Source organism: Bidens hawaiensis, unplaced genomic scaffold (assembly GCF_021521415.1).
Source record: "Bidens hawaiensis isolate Kalapana, Puna unplaced genomic scaffold, B.hawaiensis_p1.1 tig00037716_1, whole genome shotgun sequence".
NCBI lineage: Eukaryota > Viridiplantae > Streptophyta > Magnoliopsida > Asterales > Asteraceae > Bidens > Bidens hawaiensis.
In genome coordinates, this window is record NW_027496604.1 from 63,668 (window position 1) to 72,574 (window position 8,907).

Here is an 8,907-nt window from a genome sequence, read left to right on the forward strand (position 1 = left end):
TATATTCAAATAATAGAAAATAAAATCGAAAACCAAATTCGTATAGGTTTAGTATATCAACCAAAATTATATATCGAAAAAATTAATTATATCCGAAATTTTATCAGAAAAAACTAATTATATCCAAAAATTCATATAGAAAAAAACAGAGACAGAAAATAAGTTAAAGGAACATCCATGTCATCCGTGAAAGAAAAATAAGAAAATAATTGATAAAATATAATTTATTTATTAGGTCATTTAATTTTTAGCCCATATATTGTCGGTTCATTTTCTATTTTCTACTCCAGTTTCATTTCACTTGTAGATAAGTCCTGACAAACACACAGTAAAATCCGAACGATCATAGTAGTCAAGTCCTTTAATTTAAGTTCATTAGCTGTTTTATTTTGATCAACATCAAAATAAAAACGGCTGAAGATAAATAAACATAAATTAAAGGACATGATTGCTTGTGATAGTTCATTTAATTAATGAACAAAAAATACGTTCATGTTTGTTCATTTATTAATTAAATACACAAATTTTGTGCCGAACATTTTTTAAACGATTGATTCATTTACAGGTCTGCGCTTGAACACATATAAATGCATACGTTATACGCACACATGCAAAATTACACACATACATCAGCTTGTAGCTGCTTGTTTGTTTTATACTTCTATGTTTTCTAACAACCGGTAAATAATATATTTATTTACAGAGACTGGTGTTACAAGCGGAGTGATTATATTTATCAAAGATGATCTTAAAATCAATGATGCACAAATCCAAATCTTTGCCGAAATCATCAACTTTTGTGCCTTAATTGGCGCTCTAAGCGCGGGCAGAACTTCTGATCACATAGGTCGTCGGTACACCATATCTTTGGCCTCCACAATCTTCCTTTTGGGAACCTTATTAATGGGATTTGCCCCCTCCTATGTTGTCCTCTTAATTGGACGATGCGTGGCTGGGATCGGGGTCGGGTTTGCTCTTGTGATCGCCCCAGTTTACTCAGCCGAGATCGCTACCACCAACACCCGGGGGATCCTCGCTTCGTTACCAGAAATCGGCATTGGCTTAGGGATTTTGTTAGGTTATATATCTAACTACTTTTTCTCAAAGTTACCCTCCAATATTTGTTGGAGGCTAATGTTCTTGATGGCAACTATCCCATCACTAGGGTTAGCTTTCGGCATTCTTAGAATGCCAGAGTCCCCAAGGTGGCTCGTTATGCAAGGCCGCCTTAGGGACGCCAAACATGTTTTGGTAAAAGTGTCAAACACTAAAAAAGAAGCTCAATCCCGGCTGTTGGACATCAAGCTAGCAGTTGGGATTGAGCCTGACTGTAATGATGATTTTGTCACGGTCAAACAAAACACGCGTGGCCACGGTGTGTGGAAAGAATTACCACTAAGACCAACCCCACAGGTTCGGTGGGTCCTACTCGCGGCCATTGGGATTCATTTCTTTGAGCACGCAACTGGGATCGAAGCGGTGATCTTGTATAGCCCAAAGATTTTCAAGAAAGCCGGGGTTACAAGCCGAGACAAGCTTTTATTAGCTACTATAGGAGTCGGGGTCACGAAACTTATATTCATAACCGCATCCACTTTCTTTATTGAAAAGGCCGGACGACGAAAACTTCTATTAACAAGTGTTGGAGGGATGATTGTTGCCTTATTAGGATTAGAGTTTGCTTTGACAATAGTACATGAGTCCCATGACCAAAGTGTAACACGGGCACTTTGGTTAAGTATAGCTACATGTTACATATATGTAATGTTCTTTTCAATTGGGCTTGCACCAGTCACATGGGTTTATAGTTCTGAGATATTTCCCTTGAAGTTAAGGGCTCAAGGGGCCAGTATTGGGGTGGCTGTGAATAGGGTTACTAATGCAACTGTGTCAATGACCTTTTTGTCCCTGATAAATCTAATCACCATTGGAGGGGCATTCTTCATGTTTGCAGGCATGTCTGTTTTGGCTTGGATCTTCTTTTACTTCTTCTTGCCTGAGACCAAAGGGAGGTCACTTGAGGAGATGGAGCAGATTTTCACAAGGGTAAAAAAGTCAAAAAATATTGATGTTGAGTTGCAGAGTGGAAACAAAGGTGTTCAAGTGCCATTATCATGAAACTAAAGGACAAAGTTGTATTTTTCTATAATAATATTGGCATATCTGTCTTTTTATGTATTATTAGACTAGGTTAGGTACCCGTGTGACACACGGGTTAGAATAAATGAATTTATTAAAATAACTTCACAACGTGAAATACATAAAAACATGTTAAAAAATTAATATAAAGATATATCAAAAGGTAGAATGAATTAGAAATTACACGAAATGAAAAAAATTATATGTTGAGCTTCGTAAATCTTTAAATATTTCTATGTATATATTAACAATTGCATTTTGTGGAGTCCTTGCTTGTAGATTTCCATGTTATGTATTTTATTACTTGTAAATAAAATTTTATAATATCAAACCAACCTTAACATCATAAGATGAAACTGATTGATATTTATTTGGATAGATACTATGGAATATGGAAGATTCTATCATCATATGTAAATCATAAACCGGATGTCAAATTTTCTTTCTCAGTATGGAATTCGAGTTATATTTTTCGATGACAATAACATCTTCAAACTTGTTGTCGTTCTTGCTTTTATATCAGATTTTCTATATCCAAATAGAATTTTCATTCTTTTCTTATGGCAATGCTACTACAACAAATTTTAAAGCAATTACAATAGCAAGAAAAATTAAAGTTAAAACAATGATGTCTAAGTATTATTAAATGATTATTTAAATAAAAATAATTGCATTTGCACATTTCAAAGGAAAATATGTGGCATACCATTTGAAACGTCTAAAAATGGAGTTTTGATACAACTACAAAAAGATAAAATATGTTACTAATTAATTTGATTATTTAGGATGCATTAACAAAATATTTGTTATAACGATAATGTAGAAACTGTAATTGTAAATCTTAGAGAGGACGGCGCACCAATATGGGTATGATGCGTGGATCTAAACCACATGGCAACATTGCCACCATCCTATGTGGGTATGGTGCACGACTTCATTCCATGACAAAGGTTTGCAACATAAAATTAATTCATTTTTGACATTTATTGTACTTGGAGAACTAAAAAACAAACAAAAAGTTTTAAACTAACTGTAGTAGGTGTTCCTAGTAATTTTGTGGTTTGTGAGTGCTTGAGAGCAAAAATGAGGTGACAGTGCATAATTAGGAGGTGTATATGTAGTACCCATGAATGCTCATTCATCTCTTACAATCTCAAGTATGGCTACTATTAGAACCTTCAGGTATACGGGCAGTGGGCGTTTGATCTTTTAGACATGACCTTATAATATGATTTTCTAGTATCCAAGTAGAGTTTTTGCTCATTTCATCTCTCAACAGGGTCGGAATAACCAATATTCGTATTAGAAACTGTAAATCGATTAAAATATCAAGAAATAGTTAAAACCATGTACATGTTTGAGCGTCATTAAATGATTATTCAATAAAAATAATTTCATGTGCAGGTCACAAGAAAAATATGTGGCATGCTATTTGAAACGTCTGAAAAGTGACTTCTAGACGACAACTACAAAAGGATGAAATATATTAATGCTCAAATTGAATATTTTTGATACATTAACAAAACAACTGTTATAACTGTAATATTAATATTGTAACTATAAATCTTGCAATCTAAATTGTTGTTGCTATTAGAAACTTCATTGGCTGAGGATTATTAGGGCAATTGATATTTTAGACATGACCTTATACTATAATATTCTGGTATCTAAATAGAGTTTTCATGCTTTTCGTCTTTCAAGAGGGTCAGAATAACCAATATACTTATTTTAAACTATAATTCAATTACAATTACAATGACAAGAAAAAATAAAGTTAAACCATGTATACGTTTGAGTATTGTTAAATGGTTATGTAATATAAATAATTGCATTTGCACATTAAAATATACAATTTGAAACGTCTGAAAATAAAGTTTGGACACGTCAACCGCAAAAACCAAATTGTCAATTGTAATTTTGATTGCTTTGGATATAGAATTAAACTAATTGATTTAACTATAATATAAAAATGTACTTGCCAAAATTATAAATTAGTATCATTGCTTTTAGAAATACCTTAGCGTGAATATTTGATTTTTAGACATGGCTTTATAGTTTAAGGCCAAAATAGACATGTTTAAATGTATCATATTAATAAACTGAAGAAAAAAAATATACAAAACAGCTTAAAGAATAATTTGAAATAAACATGTGGTTTTAATGTTAAAGGAGTTAATAAAAAAAAAAAAAAAATAATAATAATAATAGTAACTCTACATATAGAGATCTTACCATTATTAACATGTGGTTAGTGGTTACAATATATATATATATATATATATATATATATATATATTTTATGATATTGGGATTTCAAACAACTAAACATATATGAACAAAGTTTACACTGAGCAATAACAGAGAAAACTGGAATCGTCTAATTTGTGTATGAAATTTTTTTTAAGGTTTATTTAAAAGGATTGAACTTATATTTGTTAATTTTATTCTCCTAAACATGAAATATTATGCATTAATAATGACATAGTCATATTAATATGTATATTGATAGTCATCTTTAAACTATATAATGATTAGAAAATAATATTCATACTACACATGACTATATATTTGTGAACGTATATTTTTTTATTCAAACATATACGCCACATATGTTATGCGGCGTGAATATTGAACAAAATCATGTTTAAACAAACAATTCAAAGTTTATGTATATTAATAAGAGGAATTGAATAAATTGAAACAGAGTGTAAACCACAGAATGTAAAAAAAAAACAAAATGTGATACTAATTAAGAATCATTTTATTGGTTTGGAATATTAGGTGAATTATCATTTTTAGATATGAAGAGCATACATTATGAATAGAATATATGCGTCCCTTCGTTTAAAATGGGATGGTAAAAGGGATGAAAAATGTTAAACCTATTTAATATTGATTATTTTAAAAGGAATTGTCCGTGGTTGAAACTTGCAGAGAATTACAAAAGGGATGGAAAAATCATATAAAAATATTAAAATTAATGATCAACTTATGGTGTCGTATATATAAGGTTCATAACATTTTCTTATTTTTGAAATGATATAACAGAACCTTGGTAATTAGGATGTTATATTTAAAAGTTAATATAATAAAATTTAACATAAATGGAAAGCTTTTGAATACGTAAATTTATAATTATTATTTTCTAATTAGTTATTAGTAATTAATAATTAAGTTTGAATGATTGAAAAAAATGCCAAATGGCACAAATATGGTTCAAATAGATGCCAAGTGGCACAAATACATTTTTATATATTATAATAGTAAATTTTTAAGTGAAAGAGTGATCAAAGTAATATTACTTGGTAATAACAATAAATCCAAATGCTTCCCTTTTCTATGTGGCTGTTTAATCCCTGTCTTGCTGTATCATCACATACATAGTGGGTTGGTTTAGATTTTCTTTTGTGATTTTTCGTGAAACATTAAAACCATGGTTTGAAACCCGAGTTTGGTCAAATGATTCAAACTTCTTTGCGATCACCCAAGTGTATGCTCGAATATTTGGGGTGCGCAAAGTTGGTTTGGTTCGGTTATGGGGGCTTAACTATCAGGGCCGACCCGTGGGTCAACGAAAATAAATTAGGATTTTAGGCTCACATTTAATTAAAGCCTCAAAGTTAAAAAAAAAACATTATATAAAGATATATTATATATAATGGCGCATAGTATATCTATATCTCTACTATCTATATCTATCTATACTCTCTAATAAAAAGCTACAAGTTTTGTCACTTATGACTTTCACTTTAAATCTCACTATTTTTCACAAATTTATAATAGTAATTAATAAAATAATATTTACCATTATTAAAATTTATGCTTCAAAATTTGTTATTTTAATATTTACTACCTATTTTTTTCAAATATTTAATATTTATAATAATCTTTTACTTTAAAGTTGTTTTAAATACTATTGTACAAACGTTTGTGTATTAATAGCGTTTAATAGGTTTATTGTTTCTTATATATCTATTATTTATTAAATATTGTATTTTCAAGAGCTACCGTATAATAGACGGTAGGGGTGTTCAGATTTTGATTCGCATTCGAAACATTCGAAATTCGATTCGAATTCGATTATTAGGATTCGAATTCGGTTTTAAAGAATTCGAATTCTATTCGATTCGTATTCGAGTATATTAATCGAATACGAACCGAATACGAATTTATGATTTATTATTCGATTCGATTCGAAATTCGAATTCAAATTATATATACATATATTATATATACATATGTGCGTGTATATATAATTATTTATTTTTATTTGTGTCAAATGCATAAATAATAAATATCCATTCAAATTAATTAAACTCAATTGGCAACATTATTGTTTTTTAGCTATACTAATATGAGTGTTATTTACTTCTTGTTTTGAATATTTTAAATTTTAGACTATTTCTACTTTAGTTTTGAATTTATTGTTATGTGGTATTGCAGCTACTTTAAATTTATATGTTTGTTTTGCAATTATGATTATGGTTTTCGAATTTTTGGCATAGGTTAACTTGAATTAGATCGTATTTATTCGAATTAAAATCGAACTTATTCGAATTCGATTCGAATTCTAGTTTCAAATACGAATTCGAATCGAATTTCGAATTGGACATATAATACGAATACGAATCTAATAGTTCAGCTTTTAATCGAATACGAATCATTGCGAAAAAAGCAATTATTCGGATTATTCGATTCGATTTTACTTGAAAATTCGTTATTCGATTCGATGAATACCCCTAACAGACGGGTCTCAAACTAGTATATAATATAGGAGTGAGCGACTTCTTAAATTTTAAAAGTTACCACTCTTATTGCATATTATACAAGTAACAATGTATAGAATTTTAAGAATGTAGGGATAATTTACAATAATGATCCTTCAACTTCAATCAAGTTTTGTTAATTTATTAAATAGTTACACATTTTCCCCTCGTTCTAAACCAACTACCCTCACGACTTTTTAACAGCTGTAACTTTTTTACACGTTAATATTTTTTCTAAAAAATTACACCATAAATACGAGCATTTTATTATCTTTAATTTGAATATGGTATTGCTATTTTTTTTAAAAACTAGCATGTTACGTGATTACCATTTATTACCGGCAATGGGTCGGGCATGTTTGGCTAATGGTGTCGAAGCGAGTTAGGGTTGGAACAAGTTAATACAAAAAAGGTTTATTTTGTTCATGTCGGGATGGGTTTAGATTGAAAGGGGTCATGCCAAAACGGGTTTCGGGTTGGAACATGTTCGTCAAAACGAATTGGGTTAAAAGTAGTTTATTTGAAATTACTGTGCATTTCATCTTTGCTTCTTGATTGTCGCCACCGGTTGCGCGCATTCAAGCAACATTTATGCAGATGACGTTGTTTATACATATCAGATTGTTCGCGTATAAGCGTTATGTGGCGCGTTTATTGGCACCGGTTACACGCCCGATGCTACGTTAAATGCATACCACCGTCGGGTTACGCATGTACTGTTGCGAGGTTACAAACGTACTAACACCTTGTGTACATCGCTGCATCACGTGGGCACCTAGCTAGTTAAAAGTAATGTATTAGTGTGGTGGTAGGCTTGGTTGTTACTAAAGTATATTGGTCATGAGTTCAAAACTTGTATTAAACAATTTTTTTTCTTAACAATTGTCATAAAAGACCCCCAAATTCTTATTTCGAATTAGGTTTCCACGTTTATTGCGCCAGCCCTGTTAACCATAATCATAAGCGAATGGCCAGCGGTTATGGGTCGTTTCGGTTAACTGTCTATTGCATTTTTTTCCGTTAAAAATGGTTCGGTTATGATGTTCCAAGCTCAATTATTATGTTTTGAAATTAAATACATCGGTTCCAAAATTGATATGCTTTGCTTTCATAAATGGTTCCAAGATTGATATGTCTAGCTTTCATAAACTTATCAGAACCAATTGAAAAGAGGCAAGATAAGCCACCACCTTGGATGGATGGCTAGTCCGTTATGGTTGCATTTCTTTTTCCAACATAGTTGACTGCAAATTATATTATAGTGGAGGCTATTCTAGCCATTAACTGTTGATTTGGAAGTGATGGTTGCGTGCTTTACATGTATCGTTTCGGTTCGATTAACGCTTGGTTATTGAGACTCCTTTAACCATGGTTAATCAAAGAATCTTAACCACAACAATCAGTTAATCTTGCTTATTGGTTAATTATATTTGGTGGTGGTTTAGTTGTTAGTTAATTTCGGTTAAAGGTTAAGAGACGTATAAGCATTTTTACACCGTGCTTTAGATACAATTTTAGATACACTGATCCATGAACAAGAGAAAAGGTCATATAATTACATAATTGTGTTATGTAACAAATTTAAAACAAGATGTACAGTAGTTTATTTGTTTATATAAACTTAAAATCTAATAATATTTACGTTTCAATTCTAATATGTTCATTTAGACAATATTTTAAACATCCATTTAAATGATGTCGACGCATTAAATATATAAGACAAATCTGAGAGGGACAAAAAGAAGGTTCAAAGACTCAAGGATGGATCAGTCAGATAAGGGCACACATATGACTGCTAGAAAAACTCCAGAATGAAAATAATGGCCACACATACCCTATAACTAAGGGCAACCCTTGAACAAATGTGATTTAGCCCTTCACACCCTCATCTTCTCATTCTAACACAAACCACTTAATATCTTCATTAATAAAAACAGATTGCCAAAGAACTACAGCTATTCATCCCTTTGAATTTGCATTAACTCGAAAATTTGAAAAGCAA

The 8,907-nt window shown here is 30.9% G+C and overlaps 1 pseudogene; it reads left to right on the top strand.

The window, feature by feature from the left end:
• The first annotated feature begins 770 nt into the window (after positions 1 to 770).
• On the top strand, positions 771 to 2,175 carry LOC143589685 (putative polyol transporter 6 pseudogene; annotated as a pseudogene).
• The last annotated feature ends 6,732 nt before the right edge of the window (positions 2,176 to 8,907 follow it).